Here is a 22832-nt window from a genome sequence, read left to right on the forward strand (position 1 = left end):
CTGACGTTTTTCGTTGTTAACGCACTTTTAGTAATTTTCAACCTAAACTTTGTATGGGAGGTGGGCGTGGTTATTATCCGATTTCAATTTGTATCATAGTGTATGGAACCGACTGCAGAAAGTTCGGTTTATATAACTTTATTGGTTTGCGAGATATATACAAAAAATCTATTTGGGGGCGGAGCCACGCCCACTTTCCCAAAAAAATTACATCCAAATATAATAAAATATATATAATATAAATTTTACTTTTATAACTTTATGTATGGCTTAGTTATGACACTTTATGTGTTTTAGGTTTTCGCCATTTTGTGGGCGTGGCATTGGTCCGATTTTGCCCATTTCGAAAGCAACTTTCTCAGGGTCCCATGGAACATGTGTACCGAGTTTCGTCAAGATATCTCAATTATTACTCAAGTTATCCGTTGCACGGACGGACGGACAGACAGACATTCGGATTTTGACTCGTCTCGTCACCCTGATCATTTTGATACCCTATATCTAACTCGTTTAGTTTTATGACTTACAAACAACCGTTATGTGAACAAAACTATTATACTCTCTTAGCAACTTTTGTTGCGAGAGTATAAAAATAATATAGATTTGGATGTAAATTTTTTTGGAAAGTGGTCGTGGTCCTGCCTCCAAATAGGTCTATCCTATATATCTCACAACGGATAATAACCACGCCCACGTCTTATATAAAGGTTATGTTGAAAATTACTGAAAGTGCGTTAACTTATTAACGAAAAACATCAGAAACACTAAATTATATAGAAGAAAAGGCTGAAGGAAGCTACACTCAGTTTTATAAAAAATGGAAAATAGGCGTGGCGTCGCCCACTTATCAGTCAAAATTCTTATCTTAGAAACTACTACTACTACCTACCTCCCACATACCTAATTATAAGTTTTGCAGACATCTGGTGGACTTTAATACCGTATATATCGGTTAATATATGATATGTATTTCTTAGCAAAATTAAGTGATCGAATAGTCTTGGATATAGTGTACCTTGGTGGTGAAAATGAGTTAAATCGGTTCAGGAATTATCTCAGCCCTTATATCCTATTTATGCAGATAATCTAATGGACTTTAGAATACATAAATGAGAATTGAGAGAGATTGGTTTTCCTTATTTTTTAAATAATTAGGGACTCCCCAAATAATTTTACTATATTATATAATTTCATTATAAATCTTTCAGAAAAAGCAGTTAAATTGAAAAATATGTATTTTGGAAGCTTGACCGAACTATTAAATTAAAAGGAAAACGTAAATTATTCTTATTTTGGATTTTTTACACTATTCGGAAATTAATAATTATTTAATTTAATCCTTTTCCGAACTTCAAGGTCAAAAATTTGTATATTTGTAATAATGATTATAGCAAGTAAGGGAGTGTTAAGATCGGGTTTAATCGAACATTCTATACTCCCCTATTTATATCAAAATCAAACTGACTAACAAAAATTACTATATTCATTGTCTAGTTATGTTATTTTATATAATTTGTTAGAAACATCTTCTATTTATATACCATATGTATTTTTATATAAACTCAATGGAAGATAGTTTATAAATATGGTCACTATATAAGGTAAGTCCGATAAATTTACTTGATTTATAAATTTTTTGCATCAAGGTACATTTACATCAGGAAAAGATGTTCTCTAAATTTAATTGAAATGCTTCAGTTATTTACCAATATTATCGGTAAAAAGTCAGCCAAGGTCACGGAGATTATAATATATGTAATAATATAACCTATAATTTTCTTGATCTTGGAAGCTTATTATGCAATTATTAGATGATGCTGGTACACAAAGTTCCATTCCGAAATTAAGCACCAATGAAACTTGATTTATATGTATGTTGTAAAGTGGAAGTATCAGATATTATTGAAATTGTGCTACATTGGAAGCAGATGTGGTTGTGAACCAAGTTCGCCCATATTGAAACCCTACCATCAGTACATCACAAAAAGTTATATACTGGATTTATTTGAGTAGTTAAAAAAATCATTTAGTGGCCGACGCCTACCTTTTCAAAATAAATAACCTAAAGACGACCTCCATATTTTGATCCTTTGTATAAAATTTTACTTTGTAGCTTAATTTGTTGCTTTGATATAGCCTTGTCTAGCTTTCGGTTAACGTTAATTTGTATGGCAATAGTGTTATTTCACTCAACTGCAATACCAACTTTCTCATAATGCAAAAAAGATTTGAATTTTCAATTCTTACTCAAGTTATCGCTTGAAAGGACGTATAGACAGAGAGCAGGCATTCGATATTCAACTCAGCTTATCAAACTGCTCAAATTAACTAATATGCATAACACTTTATTTCCGATTACTTTGAGGTGTTATAAACAACCATTCTGCAAAAAAATATTATAATACTCTGCAATATGTTGAAATAGTATAGAAATGTTGTGTATGAATTAAGAGACAAAATTGTGAACCACATTAAGCTATGAAATGAACATATCCTTACTTAGTTGCATTGATATATCTCCCCCTCTAAGTTTTATATTAAATTTTCATACAAAATAGCGAATACTGAGGCTACTTTTTTAAGAGAATAAGACGTTCATGCACAATGAAGGCGTTCATGAATATTTCAGTATTCGTATGCTCTGAGTAATGAGTATGCCGGATGAAATCACAAATGAGACAATGCACCACATAACAAATCAAAGAAAACGACCACATACGATGTGAAGTTAGCTTAGAAATGCTTTCACAGCCACAATATACTCTGGAACTAGCTTTCCGAGAGTCTTTCAAGTTGCTAAGAGAGTATTATAGTTTTGTTCACATAATGGTTGTTTGTAAGTCATAAAACTAAACGAGTTAGATATATCATATGTATATAAAAATGATCAGGGTAACGAGACGAGTCAAAATCCGAATGTCTGTTTGTCTGTCCGCCCGTCCGTCCGTGCAACGGATAACTTGAGTAAAAATTGAGATATCTTAATGAAACTTGGAGCATACGTTCCTTGGGAGCGTGAGAGGGTTGCTTTCGAAAATGTGCAAAAGCGGACCACTGCCACGCCCACAAATTGGCGAAAATCGAAAACACATAAAGTGTCATAAGCCATAAATAAAGTTATAAAATTTGAAACAAAAGATCGCGCTAGAAATTGGCATATGGATGTAATTTGTTCGGAGAAGTGGGCGTAGCCACGCCCCCAAATCGGTTATTTGTATATATCTCGCAAACCAATGAAGCTATATATACCAAGCTTTCTGCAGTCGGTTCTCTTACGTACCCCACTACACAACATGAAAATAGTTGAAATCGGATAATAAACACGCCCACTTCCCATACGAAGGTTAGGTTGAAAATTACTAAAAGTGGATGAGATACACTAACGAAAAACCTCGGTAACACTAAATTTTGCAGAAGAAATTACAGAAAGAAGCTGCACTTAGATTTTTTTACAAACTGGAAAATGGGCGTGGCATCGCCCACTTATGGGTCAAAACCATATCTCAGGAACTACTCGACCGATTCGAATGAAATTCGGTTTATAATATTTTCTTGACACCCTGATGACCCGTGTGGAAAATGGATGAAATTGGTTGACAACCACGACAACCACGACAACTTCCCTACATAACTCAATTTTAAATTCCATTATATTCCTTCACTTTATAATATATACATATGGAACCAATCAAGATAGCGAAATACAACTTTATACAAATACTGTATATGATCTGTGGAAAAATTGTCGAAATCGGACTATAACTTTTCATAGCCCCGGATATCGAATATGAAGAACTCAGTGCTCCATGGTAATTTTTCACCGAACATTTCGGTAAATCTCTCAGGTATCTTAATTTAATTCAGATAAAATCTTATTCTACTAATAGTGGTTCTCTATACCAGAAATGGTTAAAAGCGGGTCATAACTTCCCTTAGCTCTCATATACCTAATTATAGGATTTTCAAAAATACGAAGTACGTAATAGCTTACAATGTGAAATATCTTAGCTTAATTAAATGAGCATATAATCTCAGATGTATGTTGGTAACGAAAATTAGTGAAATATACACTATATATGATGATTTTCGCTTTTCTATTGGACTTTATGCCGAATATATGGGTCAAATTGTGTGTTATCTTAATAAAAATATATCAATAAATTGTGAGAGTATAAAATGTTCGGTTGCACCCGAACTTAGCCTTTCCTTACTTGTTAGAAGTAAATTTAGTAATAATTGAGACTCAATCACTGATATTGAAACCTATTTTGAAGCAAGAAAATTGTCGTGCTATAAAAATGGATTCAAAATATTGGAAAATTATATTTAATATTATGGTTTCTTAGAGTAACTAAAACGTCAGTGCAATGACATCACTTTTTAATCCTGTTAGACACTCAGTGTAAAGTATATTAAAGTCTCGCTAAACATAATAACAACATAAACACTATGTTGTTACATAATTTGACGGTAGCACTTTCTTTCGAGCATTTCTAACTACACACTGTGCTATTATACTAAAAAGAAACCCATAAAATTCCGATGATAAGATAAAAGCGACTGAAAATGCCAAAACATGAAATTGTTCATATTCATATTCATATATGTATGTATACGCATTTGTATTTAAACACGTCTACTGATAATCACTGATAAGGTAAAAGGCAAGCGCAAAAAGAAAGAGCAAAAGGCAAATAGAACGATAATCTCAGACGCTAGTTCGATTCGCTTTCGTAAATTTGTTCACATATATATTTACGCAGTTTATTGCTTTTATTGATTTTCAGTGGAAACAAACATTTATAACAGTAAACTATGAGGTAAGTCTATAACGCTTTAGAAAGGAAATTAAAATTAATATTGATAGCAAGCGATGTACGAGTTTAAGCTGCGGTATTTGGCATAAAATACAGCTTTTATATACATACATATGTATACATATATGTATGTATGTACGTAATTTCGAAAATTCCGGTTTGTATTTATATGTATGAGTCATGTGAAAACGCCAGTGGCTTAATCGTGTCTGTTGCCATGATCTCATGATTTAATTTGTGCTTCTTCATTTGGGTTTTAAATGGCAAATCAGTACAGATTTGAATTTCGGAAAATATATGGAGACAGATTTACTTATCTACTATATGATTTAATTATATCACTAAGTGCATACGACATATGTACATATGTACTACGGAAAACAATGTTGCGTATACGCCCCATTACACTACTAAATGCAATATACTCGTATGTAGATACATGTGTATTGAGATATGTTTGCATTTAGTCATAAATATTTATATATGTATCTAAATGCATATTTACATACATATGTACTTATTCGTTACAATCTTATAAATTTTGTAAGGGTATAAGAAATTTTTAAGGAATCCGTATTGACAACAATATGAAATTGGAATGCATGTGAAATACATATGTATATATACTTATATTAACATACATAACATATCGCACTGGCGAATCATGTTTCACATTTCATTGCTTAAATGAGTCATACAATAATACTTGCCTGACATTATTTCACAATTTTTATACAAATTTGTGCAATTCCTTTGTATGAGTTTTATAATTTCTCATTCAAAGTGATATGATATCATCTTTGCGGATTACAGTATTCATATTAACTGTCTATTTTACTTCCTACTATTCTTGAGAATAAAATTGTATAATATAGCACCAGAACAATTAATGGAAAAAACAACTTTTTCATTACTTTGAATCAATTTGAACGTTATAAAAGTATAACATATAAATAATTTGTTTTGTTAGATCACTTTAAGTTAAGAAACAACTGAATAAGTAATAATTATTTGGGAGTATTTAATTTTACATTATTTGAAAAAATAACTGAGTACCCAAATGTAAAAATGTATCAAAAACGTTTAAACATTATAATATATTTTCGATACCAGAGGCTAAAAAAAATTATGTTTTGGAAAAAATATTGATAATATCTCCGATTATAGTGATCTTCCATTTTATACCTTTTTCTATTCGACTTATTATTGATTTTTATATTACAAGGGCACTTAAGCGGGGATTACTGTATTTATAAAAGATTTTTACTTAAAACGTAATTTTATTGAGGTCCGAATACAGAAAAAGGTCGCTCGGTCTGACCCTCTCCAGAGAATACTGCAGTTGGTACTCGGAACCCAATTAAAACGTTTTCATTGATTTAAGAAGTGTACATTATGTCGACTGTGAACGCACACTCAGAGCTTTCACATACATATGTAACTAAACATTTATACACTTTGAATATATCCAAAGCTATTTTTATACTCTCGCAACAAAAGTTGCTACGAGAGTATTATAGTTTTGTTCACATAACGGTTGTTTGTAACACCTAAACCTAAAAGAGTTAGATATAGAGTCATATATACCAAAGTGATCAGGGTGACGAGTAGATTTGAAATACGGATGTCTGTCCGTCTGTGCAAGCTGTAACTTGAGTAAAAATTTAGATATCTTGACGAAACTTGGCACAAATATTCCTTTGCACCATAAGAAAATGGCACATTAAGTTCGAAAATGGGCAAAATCGGACCACTGCCACGCTCACAAAATGGCGAAAACCAAAAACACATAAAGTGTCATAACTAAGAAATAAATAAAGTTATAACAGTAAAATTTGGAATAAGGGACCGCACTAGGAAGGGGCATATTTGGATGTAATTTTTTGGGGGATGTGGGCGTGACCCCGCCCCCAAATCGGTTATTTGTATATATCTCGCAAACCAATGAAGCTATATAAACCAAACTTTCTGCAGTCGATTCTCTTACGTACCCCACCACATACCATGAAAATAGTTGAAATCGGATAATAACCACGCCCACCTCCCATACAAAGGTTATGTTGAAAATTACTAAAAGTGGGTTAACTCACTAACGAAAAACGGCAGAAACACTAAATTTCACATAAGAAATGGCAGATGGAAGCTGCACTCAGATTTTTTTACAAAATGGAAAATGGGCGTGGCGTCGCCCACTTATGGGTCAAAAACCATATCTCAGGAACTACTCGACCGATTTCAATGAAACTTGGTTTGTAATAGTTTCCTTACATCTCAATCATATTTTGTGAAAATAGGCCAAATCGGTTTTCAACCATGCCTACTTCCTATATACCAGAACTTTGAAGTGAATCTGAATCGTGTACATTACAATATATAAAGTAAGCACTAGTGAAGATATCGGAGCAGAACTTTGCACAAATACTATGTTTATAGTATGGCAGCCCCACTCTAAAAATCGCCGTAATCGGACCATAGGTTCGTATATTGAAGTATGTAACAATTGAGCAAATTTCATATTTCTCTCAACCTTGACTTCGTTGACGGTATTGATTACCTTAATCACAGCCAGTCTTGTTCTTTTGCAAAGTTTGATGTTGATTTATGTTACGCAGCATGATGACAACTCACACTACTTTTAATTGCAAGTGAGCAAATAGTCTGTGGGCTAATTGAATACATCATCCTGGTTTGTAGCTGTGTCAACTCTCCGTTAACGAAATTCTAAATTGTCACATTAAGATCAAAGAGATCCTTGTTTTTTTACCACCAATATAGGTCATTCAATCAGCCATTTATGTTTATTATATTATGGTTTAATGTCAGGAAAAACACTATGAATAAGCTCCTCTTTCGAGGCCATGAAGTGACAGAAACCCGTTAAAAATGTTATTAATCCATCGAGGTTTCAACTGCGTCGCTACCATTTTCAACTATTTCTACAATCGCAGTATGATATTGTTGGAGAAACACTCGTATGTTATTTGTTAATTTGCTATTCTTTATGTGTCGCCACAAATTAGATGATTTTAGGAATGTGATTAGTTCGTCAGCAACAGTTGATCCAGGAATAGTCTGGCAAAAATCACCTGCCAACAGAATCATGGCTTCACCAAAAATATTTTCGTAGTCGCGTAAATCTTTTAAAGTCCTGTGCAGTACCTCCAGCTACTTGAATATCTGGAAAATCTTCTATATAGCGCTTTTTTGTTTGGCGATTTTGCTGACTGGTGTTTTGTTGATTTGCAATTTAGGAGTAGTTTCAAGGCCGGATTGGCGTTTGTCTGCCTACTAAATGGTGCCAAGTTGCCCCTATTTCCCTTATAACTGGGCGTTGAAAATGAGTGAAATCGGTTCAGGAATTACCTCAACCCTCCTGTACTATATATGCTGATTTCCGTTATTATATTGGACTTTATTTCAAATTGTGTGTAATAAAATTACACCAATAAATTGCGAGAGTATAAAATGTTCGGCTGCCTTTCCCCACTTGTTACAAATTCTTTGGCTATTCAATTGAACAATGATAAAAATATTTTAACAAAGCAACAATGACAACTTTCAAAATATTATTATTTTTTGTTTTTTTTTTTATAATTTTGTTGTTAATTCAAATAAAATCATATTCTTGTTATCTTCCTCACAATTTTTCGATATATATTTACTTTCTATTCCTTCCCTGGCCTTCCATAAATATTTCAAAACTAAAATTAGCCAGATCGGTTTGGCCCTTCTAGACTTTTTCGAGACTAACGACACAATTTGTTTGTATGGGTGATTAGAAAATCGTGGATTTAAGAACCATCCCGGTACCTCTAAAAACATTCTAAAAAAAGAATTTGCGAAATCGGTTCAGCGGCTCTCGAGTTATGCGCTTAGCAACACATTTTGCGATTCATTTTTATATTATAGATATTCATCATTTTTATTGTGCAATCAATAATTTCGTGAAATGTTTTGGTTCTTTCGTCCAAACAGCCCATTTTGGAAGTCCACTGGAAATTTATTGTTTTCGCTGCTGATATGATCTGTACGGAAATAGCGATCCACTTACGAATAGTTGTTGTTTTTTTAACAGCCAAATTTTTTTTTAATTATCAACCTTATCGTAAATTGCATGGGAACGCCATTTCCAATGCAAAAATTCGCTGATATCAAGAACTTCACAAATGAAAAATCTCACATTTTCGACAAAATTTATTATTTTTTATAAAATTTTTGCCATAAAATTTGTTCATAAAATCGTTAGCGGGTATCAATAAAATATAAGCATATTTCATTAACAATTTAATTAATTTTAACAACTTTTATGAACGAACTAATGTCTATTAAGTAGTTTTTTGGATTTAATATTATTATAGTTAAGTGTATGTATAATGTTGTGTTGGATTATTTTGTGGTGCAGGGCACTACAAAAGGCTCCACGACTATTGTAACGTTTTCTATGTGGAAGTGTCAGCCAGCGGATCTATTACTTCGGAGTGTAGCATCCTTTAGAGAAAGCGACCAGAGTGTCTTGGTAGCAAAGCGGTGATAATAGCATTGTACTCACACTCTGGTAAAAAAAAATGTCTCCCCTCACTTTTAGTGGCATCACGCTACTTCACGATTATACTACTTTGGGCTACTATCAGCGGAAATTACGGAATTATCGAAATTGTACGACTAATGAGTTTGTAAGACACTTCAGTTTTACCTACAGTGCAATGGGAACAAGTAGGAACTATTTTCTTGTTGTTTACTACTGGAACGGTGAGCCTCAGTTGAGCTGGACAAGCGCTGGTCAGATACTAGCACACGCGCAGTTGCTAGATCTTTCTATGTCAAGGTGAATCGTAAGAGATGTAAGGAGCATAGTTGAAGTTTTTAGCCAAAACTAACACACTCCAAAAAGAAAAGTAAGAAAAAAGTACATTCATTTTGAAAGAAGTAACTTGATGCCCTCAATAACATAAGGCAACCATCGAAATCATTGTGAGAATAGTAAAAGATTATCAAGTTGCTACACAATGTGCGTCCATTAAAATTTATAATTGGGAAGATGTTTCCTTAAACAACATATTTGTGTGTGTGGTTGAAAGAAACATTAATACAGTGACGTTATGGACAAAGGGAAGTAAATGTTTGTTTACAAATATGACATTTAATTTTGTTTATGTCATAACAGACATTTTAAACAAACAACAATAATTGATTTTGTTTGGCATCGGCTCGAGTTGTTATTGTTTTCTTTAGGGCTGAGTATCTGCCGAAAAATTTAAATTTGTAATGCAATGCCTGAGTCAAAATAATAGAAAATGATAACAACGTACAGTACACGAAGATTGAAATTTAATTGAGCTGACCCCGCCGAATTTATATTGTGTTGAAAATATTTATTTGCGATTTTTCTAAATTTTTTTTCGATGTAACGCAGCTTGATAAAAAACAATTGTTTTCTGTTCCGATGCGTAAATGTACAGAGATGATGGTTTTCCAACTCACATATCACGTTCACGGCCTTGTCTTCATTTTCAACACAAATCTCTCGGAATTTGACTTGAATCGTATACAGTGGAACTTCCATAACTCGAAGATCTCCATACCTCGAACTTTTGTATTGGCAATAGCGTTTAGAAATCAAATTTCATACAAATTTCATTCCATAACTCAAAATTTCCTAACACGAAGTTCTCCATAACTCGAACTCATGAATTGGCAATAGAAGTCGAACTTTTCCACCAGGGCATAATACAAAATTTAAAATTTTACTGTCGAGGCAGAATTGTAAACGAGTCCTTCTATATCGTATGAAGGTGAACAACAAATACGATATTACACTTATGGAATGCATAAATCTTGTAACAAAGACTTGGGAAACAGAAGTCAAGAGCCAAACAATAGCAAACTGCCTCAAGCAAAATTACAGAATACATGTTTTAACGTATTTAAATAAATAATACTTTTTACGAAGCAGATAAATAAAACTGTGGGTAAATCTATATTTTACAGCTTTTTGAAAAATTTATGTTTTAATGAAAATTTCTATAATTCGAAGCCTCTCTAACTTGAAGTTTTTTTGTGGATTATGGTGATTCGAGTTAGAGTAGTTCCACTGTAGTTTATGTCATCAACATCGGTATTTTTGACAGCTCAAACAATCGTAGTTACGATAATTTTTGGCCAATGTTCGGATTGATATCAAACCATAAGAAGTATCAACCGGAATTTGTCCTTTTCCAATTCTTGGCAGTTCTTCTGCGGTGCTATCCGCCACAAATACGATGACTTGAGACATGTGTTCAATTCATCCGACGCTGTGGATTTCGAAATACTTCCTCTTATAGTTTGTCAAAAATCGCTTGGTAACAGGAGCATTACGCCACCAAAAAAGCGACGATTATTATTCCACAGAACTTTCATTGAACTCATCTCTTCTCCAACAACCGACGAGGTTCTTATTGCGACATTTGCAGATGACACTGCTTTAGTAACAGTGGGCGAAACCCATCTAGTGCTAATTTAATTATTCAACCTGAGTTGGAGATAATAGAAACATGGATGGAAAAATGGAATGTTAAAGTGAATACTGACAAATCTGTTCACGTAACATTTACTAATAGAAAAGAAAGTTGTCCTCATGTATATATAAATGGCACTCCTATTCCTCAAAAAAATTCTGTTAAATACCTTGTAATGCATCTTGACTGACGACTTACATGGAAAGACCATATAAAAGCTAAGAAACAGCAACTTAAAATTAAGACAAACAAAATGTATTGGCTCCTTGGCTGAACTCAGTCTTGAAAATATAATTAAATTATACAAATCGATCATAAAACCAGTGTGGACATATGGTACGCAACTGTGGGGTACGGTTTCCAAATCAAATATTGAAATTTTACAACGCTACCAGTCTAAAACACTAAGAATGATTGTAAATGCCGTGGTTTGTAACAAATGAAAATATACATAAAGATTTACAAATACGTTACGTAAAAGAGGAAGTAAATAGACTATCCGATAAATACCTTAACCATAAACTAAGTAATTACAATAATACCTTGGCAATATGCTTACTAGATGATACTCAAGAAACCCAAAGACTCAAAAGGTATCATGTCCTAGACTTGTCCTTTAGAAAATAAGTATATATACTAAGTAAGTAATATATTAAGATATATTGTAATAAATGACTTTTGCTGAATGTTAATAGGACAGATTGCAAATAAAAGACTGTTAATACAAAAAAATCTCATACTATCAGTTTACAATACTTCAACACTTTTACTAGGTCATTGCGTTGCAAACAGGTGTTTCGTTGATTTGCATGTTTAATTGATATTTATATTAGGTAGGCAAAACCTTCCGCCTTTTTGTCTTTTAAACGGCTAAAAAAACCTTCTGGACTGAATCAACTCCTGCGATATGCTGTTGAAACGGAACGAACTCGACCCATTTTTGAAGCGGATGGTGACTGGCGACGAAAAATTGATCACATACGACAATATCAAGCGAGAACGGTCGTGGTCGAAGGCTGGTGAATCGTGGTAGTGATTGGTGAGATTGGAAGGGAATCATCCTTAATTCTACCATCTACTGCGAACAACTGGACCGATTGAAGCAGGCGATCAACCAGAAGCGTCTAGAATTGGCCAACAGGATGGTCCACCAGGACAACGCCAGACACACACTTCGTTGCGGACTCGTCAAAAGCTACGGGAGCTCGGAAGGGAGGCTTTATCGCATCCACTATATAGTCCGGACATAGCGCCAAGTGATTACCACCTGCTCCTGTCCATGGCGAACGCCCTTGGTGGTGTAAAGTTGAAAAAAGGCTTGTGAAAAGTGGATGTCCGAGTTCTTCGCAAATAAGGAGGGGGGGCTTCTACGAGTTGGGTATTATGAAGTTGCCGTCTAGATGGAAACAGATCATCGAACGAAACGGCGCAGGAAGGAGGTATTTGCCAACCTGTATATATACACATGTGTTTCGCACACCAAAAGCATTTAGTACATACTTTGGTAGCACCACCGGCCAACAATTTTCATAAGCTTTTATGGAAGCGAAATGTAGTAATCACTTGATACCAGCTTCGGACTATAAGGTGGATGTATAAGAACCTCTCAAATAAGCTTTATTAGCATCTGTCGATCCACTATTGCTATCTGAGGCCTGGCTTTGTCCTTTATTATTAACAAATGACCGATCCAGGGCACTCGCACTTTAACTGTTTACAGTACAGGTCGAAAAGAACTTATTCCATGTGTTTAGCTCCTGGGCGATCGAACTTGATGGTTTTCCATAATGGATCGATATTTTCGACAATTGACATTCCAGAGCATGGTGTATCTTTGACAGAACGAAATCGATCGAAATTTCGCTTGATTGACTGTTATAGACTCATGACATATGCAAACACTACTATAATTTTCAGCGGATGGACATGTCGCTTTTATCAAAGAAAAGCTGTAAAATATGAAATATTTTCTCTTCTGTTCATCTCACGCGTGCTCAAACAATAATAATAATCAATCACAAAACTACATACATACATACATATATACATTTCTTTAATAGGAGATCATATCTTTCTAATGCCTCAGACAGACATATGGTTTCCGTACTACAATGTGTTTGACAATAAAAGCTCTAGAAACCATGTACCAGCACAGTGGCACATATGTAGTATTGTATTGTGTTTACATCCTGCTTATAACTGCAAGCAATCTTAAAATCCATTAAATTATTACTTTTCAACAAATTTTTTTGATATTTTTTTTGATTTCAGTTTATTTAGCATTTAATTTATTTTCTGTTTGACAAAACGTCAGAAAACATATGATTGTGGTCGAAGAGCTTAAAGCATTCGGTGTGTTCAATGCGATCCATTGTAGTACATTTCAGAACACCACATAATTTCAATGGTTTCTAGAATTCTATTGTAGTACGAAACACCAATTGCTTTCAAACAAAATTCGGAACACCGGTGATACACATATGGTCTGTCTCAGGTATAACGTATAATATATGATGATATCCGATCGCACTTAGACAATGCGATATGCACGCTAAAGCTATTTATGGGAAATTGAATTGATTTCTCTTTATTAATATAATATACAAAAAAATAGTTAAATTAATTTAAAAAACATTTTAAATCAAACTGTCAATACAGTACTTTTCGCTTAATTGCACATCAAAATTTGCACAACTTTTCATTCAATTAACCGGAAAACCAATTAACAGATACTCGCTTAATTGAACAATTTGTTCAATTAAAAGAATCCAGTTTAAATGAACAGTTGGTTCAATTACAGGAATCAAACTTATTTGGACCATTTGGTGAATTAACCGATTATTAAATAGTACAATTTAAAATTATTAAATTATTATTAATTAAATTTAAAAATTCAAGAAACTCGAATTTTATCTCAAAACTCGAATTTTGAAGTCAGTGGACACGATTTCCTGAAAAGTTACGAAGCGATTCTGTTGATAAATGTCCACACATCTTTATTACAAATATTTTTCGAGTCAGTATATGGAAAAATTTTACCATAAAAGTTAGTTTTTTTTGTTCAAAATCTATAAACAATTCGGTTTTTAATCTCTTCTTTTTTCCTTCATTCATTAACAACAAATATTTTTGGTTTGTTGATTTGGATGAACCAATAATGAGTTATGATGTCCATGGCAAGAACATTTTTTTGGACACTTCATGAGAACAATATTATTTGGAGAATTAACCGGGGAAATTTAAAAGGAAAATGATTTTTGATGACATATATTATGAACCAACTAATCATTAATATATTAGCTGTAGAACCTTTCATAGATTAAATTTAAGTACATTTCTGTTAGAGTTACGTATAATTTTCTGTTACAAAAATGACATTTTGTGTTTTATATAAATTTGAAGCATTTCATTTTATATTTATATAACTGAATCAAGACTTTTCTATTCCTATATTTTTCTGGTATATTCACTTTTTTAAATAAAGTTAGTTTGAATATTAGCATTTATTATATTATTAACCTAGAAAAGATATTGTATTAATCCTCATCTATATATCAGTACGATCCAAAGTGGTTGTGGGCCAAGTCAAAATCAAATCATAAAACGTCTTATATACTCTTCAGGAATGTATGATATGATTTTTCGCACATCATTCATCTTTTTTCGTTTATGGGTAGTTTTGACCGATATGCTTTTTCGTCAGGTATTTTAGGAGTAGTTCTTGATTTTTGGAGCAAAAAAGATGTCTTTACAAATTTGTCAATGAATTTGGAACAGGTTAAGTAACCTTTATTACCACTATTGTACTCTAAATGTTTATATTTTGATATTTTAAAAGTTGTACTTTTATCTATTGACTGTAGAACGTTTGGTTTTCTTGTAGAACGGCTGTCATGTTGTTTTAAAATGCAATATGTTCTCTTTATTAAAGGGCTTCAACCAAAAATCCCTTACTTTTAGCTTCTGAAATCAAGTTGTTGTACTGAGCTGGGACGTTTACTCGTATTCTATCTTTTCTTCTAATAAGTCTCTTGGCTGTTCCAAAATTACGATCACATTGCAAAAAGGAATGTCCTCGCACCGGAAAGTATTGATATATTTTATCAAAACGATAAAAAACGAAAAAAATAAAATAAAAATGTCAAATGAAAATGACCTTTAATTGCATGACAAAATGTTATTAGTTGGAAGAAAGAAATAAATCCATGATTTATTCCCTTCTTCCAACTTACTTTTTTTTTGACCGCTAGTATTACAATGGCGTTTGACCTTTTTGTTTCTTTTTTCAATCTGACGCGTAGTTTTACGATTGAAAGAGCTAATATGAGTAAAAATCTATTTCGTCAAAAACGGCCTTTATTCTCTTCTTCCAATTGGTGGTTCAATTGCAAACTGCAACAAAAATTCAGAATACCTGTTTTAATGTATTGTAATATAAATTAATGTAATGTAATTGCGAAGTAAATAACTAAAACTGTGGGTATTATATATTTTACAGATTTTGGAAAAATTTATGTTTTAATGAAAATTTCTATAACTCGAAGCCTCTCTAACTCGAAGTTTTTTGTGGATTATGGTGATTCGAATTATAGAAGATCCACTGTATATACATACATATGTATATACATACATATATTGCGTCATGTATAGGGATGGCAAATAATTTTTTTTAATCGATTAAATAATCAAATGATTAATTGCAAGATATAAAAAAATAATTGCAATTAATTGCAATTAATGTAAAAAAATCGAGTAATCGATTAATTCCAATGTTTTCAAATAATACTAAATTGCATAAAGACCACCACCAAGTTTCAGGGCCGAATTTTGTATTATAATGCTCTATCACAGAGTCCGAGACATATCCTAAAAGAGAAAATGGTCTATATTTGAAGTTAAGTAGCACAATGGTATTAAATTTTTCAAAATATGTACAGCAATCTTAAAGTAAAAGAATTGCCTCTTGGTTGAAAGACTATGTTTTGCAACTTTGCGTAAAAATAAAACCAATATTATTATTCAATTCAATTCATTTATTTCAGACATTCAAATTATGTTGGTATATACACAAAAACAAAAACGGAAATAAAATTAAAATATCGTATTAAAAATTCATTTGTCTTAGTATAAATGAAAATATATTTATTGAAGTCAAGAAAATTTATTCTCTGTTCGACCAAGTTTGAAGAAAAAGCAATTTCGATAAACGTTTTGTTGTCAAACGATTGCGTTTTTCGGTCGCAGCTGCACCCGATTTTGAGAAAAGCCGCTCAGCTCGTTCTGAGGTACCAAGTAGATGACAATACTTTTTTGAAAGTCCGTACGGTTTTCATTTCTTCCCAAGCATCAATAGTGTTTCGAAGCTGAAGGGCTTTCATTAATTGGTTTGCTGCTGCAACTCGGCATTTCAATCATGGTGTCAGTGTCATCATCACTTAGGGGAACATTGTCGTTACTCCTAGATTTCAGAGTCTAATTTGTACACATATATTTGTATATAACTAGAAGAAATTTAAAATGTAATACTGATTGCCCCAACTTACCACAATTTGGAGGCTACTGTTGCATGCTTTAATTTTAAATACTGCAACATACTTGATGTGTTATTAGAAAATTTTAAATTTTTGCAACAAAGTTGACATTTAACGTAGTTATTGCTATTTTATTAAAAAAATGTCCACACTTCGCTTTTAACTGAAGCCATTGCTCTTCAAACAACTGAACGTAAAATGCGTTTGACTTAACTGTAAATGCAGTGTTACCAGACATTCATTTGTTGATATTAAACTACGTTGACATATTAGAATTTAACTATGTTTACACCGTTTCCAGTCATTAATGACTGATGCGACCAATTTCGACCCTTGTACGCTAACTTAGATGAACATAAAATGTATTAAATTTCAAAATGCAGTTTGCGATTATTTTGCAATTACTCGAGTAATAGTCGAGTAATTAGAAAAGGTGTTTCGATGCAATTAAATCGTAAATTGAATGAAAATAATCGATTAATTTAATCAAATGATTAATCATTGCCATCCCTAGTCATGTACGAAAGAAGAGATTTGTTTATATTAACCTAAGCTCAGTTTAGGATTTTCAAAAATTCACTAAAACGATGGTGCTTGAAGACTATTCGCAAAGTATCCATTTAAAAATTTAACTAATCAGTAGATTAAGATCCCGATTTTGTTTCTGATAACATTATTTTCAAGACATATCGTCGCGGATATTGGACCTATTGCTAAAGATGATTCCGTTGATTGGGCCAGAAGTCCCCATTTTGTATCAAAATGTCAATAAAAAAATATTTTATACACTCATAAACATGTTTAATGAAGTCTATAAGAGAGAAATTTCATTGCTTTAAAATTGTCAAAATTATCGCATTTCAAAATTATAAATTGACTTAACCCCTTCTTATGATATGCGAAAGGTAATTTTTATATTAAACTAAACATAATTAGAAATTTATAGAGCTTATTTGTCCTTTTTATCCTCTATAACTGCTAATAATTAAAATGAAATGTAAAACAATGTATTTACAGCTAACTACACCTTGCACTTTGACCCCATCATATCGGTGTTTGCGAAACTTGTACAGTCTATTAGTGGAATGAGCGATGAGCTAAAAACCGCATTCAAAACAGAAAGCAGTGAGCTGTGATGTGTTTGCTCATGCCATACACTCGTCGGCAATATTCACAGCTGCAAATCGTGTCAAAAACGAAGGCAATCTAAACACACACTTATATGGATATATGTATATACGTAATACATACGTACATGGTAAGTACAAGGTATATATAGATATGTACGGATGTGGTACGTACCTTTTCGTATGTGTGAAAGTAATGCAAAAACCAGAAATGAAAAAACAAACAAAAACACACCGCACTTAATGGAGAAAAGCAGCAGAAAAATGTACGAACGTATCGCTGGTTGCGGCGCTTTGTTCACATTTTCGCTCGTTGCTACTTCGTCGGTAAACACGACCAGCATCGTGTTTTCTTTTGCAGCTATTAATGCTATTTTTTTTGTGTTTTTGATGGTTTTGGCGATCTGATCAGCAAAGCGAACAGAGTCAACAACACACCAGTCGTCGTGGCAGACGAGCAGCAGCAGCGCAACAAAGCTGCCCACAAAGCTAACAATTCAAATCATGGTATTTCGTTTGACAACCGCAAATACGCCTCATACATACACACATACGGTCTGTAAATACTTAGAAGTTTACATGCTGGCATCTTTGTGCCCAACTTCCCACATACAAAGTACTCATTTAAATATTATTTTCGGATGCGTGCCTATATTTGGCTAGTTGAAATACGTATTTGTATTTGCACTTCAAGCTCACTAAATAATATTCGTGCGGCTCAAATCTGCTGAAATGCTTAAAGCAAACATTTTTTAAAGCTTTTTTGGTGGAAATATCGCAACTTTGCTAATCACTTTCAATAAGAAGATCAATTTTTTTGACTTCAAGTGAGTACTAACACAAGTATGATAGCGAGAAAATTGCGACATGCAATCTCCATAAAAGCGAAATGGGAAGTGGCAACATAAAAACTGTCAATTTTCTATGTAAATTGCAAACAAAATCCTATGAAATGTTGATTCATTTTGATATAAATTGTATTTATTAGTTCATAAAGAAAACAAGTATGGAAGAGCTAAGTTCAGGTGTAACCGAACATTTTATACTCTCGCAATTTATTAATTTAATTTTTTTTTTAAGATAACACACAATTAGACCCATATATTCGACTTAAAGTCCATAAGAGTAGCGAAAATCATATTAATAGTATAAATCAAGACTATACATTCACTTAATTTGTCTAAGATATCTCACGTATTAACCGATTTATTTGATATAAAATACACTTGTTGTTTTAAAATCCCAATATTAGGAATATGAGAACTAGGGGAAGTTTTTTGCATTGACTGATATTTTAGATAAAAAATTATATGTATGTATGTATATAGAATTGACACATGGATCTGGTACCTTGAAAAAGTATAGTTTGATTTGGTTACATTTAAAATAACCACATCTCCAATGTACGGTGAAACCTCTACTTGGGGACACCTCCAATAAGTGAATCCCTCTATTAACTAGACAAAAATTTAGGGACTCAGTTTTACGTTGCATTTTCAGAACAAATTCCACTCTAACTACCGGACACTCTTATGACCGGACACGGACACTTTTTTACTGTTTTTTTATTTTCCTTACTTCTCGGACAATAAACTGAAATTACTGCACGAAAGTGTAAAGAAAACAGTAAAAAACCTCTGATAAGCGGACGTGAAGATCTAATTTTCGGACAACTTCTTCTTCTTGACTGGCGTAGACACCGCTTACGCGGTTATAGCCGAGTCCGCAACAGCGCGCCACTACTCTCTCTTTTTGGCAGTTTGGCGCCAATTGGTAATACCAAATGACGATAGGTCCTTCTCTACCTGGTCCTTCCATCGGAGTGGAGGCCTCTCTCTTCCTCGGCTTCCACCAGCGGGTACTGCATCGAACACTTTCAGAGCTGGAGCACTTTCGCCCATTCGAAAAACATGACCTAGCCAGAGTAGCCGCTGTCTTTTTAATCGCTGGACTATGTCTATGTCGTCGAATAACACATACAGCTCATCATTCCATCTTCTGCGGTATTCGTCGTTGCCAATGTTTAAGGGACCATAAATCTTCCGCAAAACCTTTCTTTCGAAAAATTCTAGTGCCGTCTCATCGCATGTTGACATCGTCCACGCTTCTGCACCATAAAGTAAAACGGGAATGTTGAGGGACTTGTAGACTTTGGTTTTCGTTCGTCGAGAGAGGACTTTACTTTTCAATTCAATTTTCACTGTCAACAGTGACGTGGGAGCCAAGATGCGAATGCGCTGACTGTTTGTTTGATGATAGGAGATATTCAGTCTGGAAAAAGCAGAACTAACGGCGCGGGTGTTGTTTCGAATGGTATCGATATCATCGGCGTACGCCAGCAGCAGTACACTATTATAGAAAATTGTACCTTCTCTATTTAGCTCTGCAGCTCGTATTATTTTCTCCAGCATCAGGTTAAAGAAGTCACACGATTTTCGGACAACGAACAACAATAATTGAAATAAAGTTAGAGTTACTAATTCCGAACGATTGGATGTCTCTTGGGATTATGTGGGAGTGGCTACTAAAGCTTGATATTGACTCTCAGAAGAGAAATGTTTTAATATTCTAACAATCCACTCTCGGGATTTTAAACTAAATAAATAAAGTTGATCTTCCTACCTGTTAATAGTACGCCTGTTTGTCAGCCCCACGATCCGGGCATTATACAGAATTGTATGTATTACTTCAGTTGACACATTTTGACAAGAGCAGAAGACATTTCAATGAAAAAAGTCTCAAAAACTTTTGTCATTTTGGACGCTGCATATTTTATTAAGACTTCATATGAAAACGGAACACAGAAAACAATAGTATTGACATTGACAAAAATGTTACCGAGGAATTATCTGATATCTGGTTGTAGGAGGTTTCACTGTTAGATATTAGCATTATCTTCATAGGTTCTTGATTTATGATTATAAAGTTCACAAATCAGGATGAATTCAAAATTTTGGTATATGGGAAGTAGGCGTGCTTTTAAACCGATTAAGTTTTGGTTCATATAGCTTTAGTGGTTTGGTCAGCCAACTATGGCCCTCCCTTATGGAATACTCTGGTACTGAGGAATATCTGTACCAAGTTTCAATTAGATACGTACATATCTAAATTTTTACTCAAGCTATGGTTTGCACAGAAGGACTGAAGGACAGACAGACATCCGAAATACAACTCTACTCGTCGCCCTGATCACTTATGCGTACAAACAACATACTTATGTATATGTGCAACATGTTGCGAGGGTATGAAAATTGTTGAAATCTCTTCTTTCCGTATGTTTAATACTAACTAAATCTATTAATGTGAATATTTAGATGAAATAATATATGTTTATATATTAATATATAAATTATATAAATTCTAGCTGCATAATAGTTTATAATAAAATAATTAATTATATTTTTTCATAACTAAGAGCTTCTCTAACTCTTAAATATGCCTTAGAAATATGCACATACAGATTTCCATAGCTATTTACGTAAGCAAGTGCTTACGCGCTTACCTGTGCTGCTGCTGCTGCTTGGGTTGGCTACTCGCTGTCGCCTGCATGTTGCATTCAATCGTTATATTCGCCGCTTTTGCTTTTGCCTTTGCTGTATCTGTGTTTCTGTCGCTCTTTCGACTTTACAATCTCCTCTTTTATCGCTTTCGTAAAATGCAGCTGCGTTCTTCGCTAGAAAACAACAGTTGTGCACAATTAGGAATTTTTCATGGCACAACTACAAAAACACATACTCACACGCATACATATATACGCACACATACTTACATCTCTTTGTGGCTATTGACGCTTGTGAAGGTTAATTCACTGCATATACTATGTAGGCGAAGGCTCTGTCGTCTTCGACTATATCGCTACGTTCACTGGCGCTGGCTGGCACCTTCTCCAACTGATTCTCTGTTATCCTTAGTAGTTCAGCAAGTTATCTTGTTACTTGTTGCCACTTCCCTACTTTGCTGTCGTTTCAACAGCATTCTTGTTGCTTTCGCTGACTACTTGTTGTTGCTGTGATTATCATTGAGCACTTGTATTACGTTGTTGTTGTCGTTCTTGTTGTTGTTATGTTGACATGTGTGACAGCGTTTACGTGCTCTTGTATTCTCAGTCGATTGACGCGATACTACTATGTCTCGTATATCTGACGTGCAAGCAAAGTACACTTCGTGGCTGCGTGGCCTCGCCACGTTCGTGTGCATTGGGTTCAACCCGAATGTACAGTTCGTTTATTTTACTCGTCTGCTACTTACTCTATATAATAATATACATACATATGTAGGTATTTTTTTATAATTATCGCTGAGTCGCTTTGTTGCGGTGCGGTGGCTGGCTGGCTCGCCGCTGGCTGACTGGATGGTTGTTGGTAGGCGGCGGACAGGGTGAGAAGTTCAAGCGAAACCTTGAAAATGTTTATTCGCTTTGGCAATTCATTGTTTTTTCCTACTGCTTACAAATAATTTCACTATTTCAGTTTCGACTAGTTTCAATATGGCGTTTTGCGTTCGCTTGCCTCGTATGTTTGTTGTACACGTATGTATGTATGAGTGTGTATTGTTTGACGTTTAAAGTGTTGTGCTCATCCAATTAGGTATTACGAATACGCTTAGGCATTCACAAATATTGCTGAGGTTTTATAAACTTCTTAAATAAATTTGCATAAGCATTTTCTACACAAACGAAAGCTCCGCTTATAAATGCATTAAATACAAAAACAATTATATTTTAAGTAAATCACATAAATAAACTGAATTTTACAGGCATTATATTATTGATCGCTTTGAAAAATAGCTTCCAGTAGAAAAACCATTTTCTCTATAACATTTTAGGTGTATTTTAAAGCGAATCAGCTTTTGCTTTCATGA

General features: G+C 33.6%; 1 protein-coding gene across 1 annotated transcript in view; it reads right to left on the minus strand.

The window, feature by feature from the left end:
• The window catches only part of LOC105218954 (serine-rich adhesin for platelets), a 75139-nt gene extending 53048 nt beyond the window's left edge, over positions 1-22091 (minus strand). The window contains exons 1-2 of the mRNA XM_054230557.1: positions 21742-22091; positions 21475-21645 (exon numbers count right to left, since the gene is read on the minus strand). The gene's annotated coding sequence lies outside the window, so the exon portion shown is untranslated. The remainder of the gene's footprint in view (positions 1-21474; positions 21646-21741) is intronic.
• Between the last annotated feature and the right edge of the window lie 741 nt (positions 22092-22832).

Source organism: Zeugodacus cucurbitae, chromosome 5 (genome assembly GCF_028554725.1).
Source record: "Zeugodacus cucurbitae isolate PBARC_wt_2022May chromosome 5, idZeuCucr1.2, whole genome shotgun sequence".
Classification (NCBI taxonomy): domain Eukaryota; kingdom Metazoa; phylum Arthropoda; class Insecta; order Diptera; family Tephritidae; genus Zeugodacus; species Zeugodacus cucurbitae.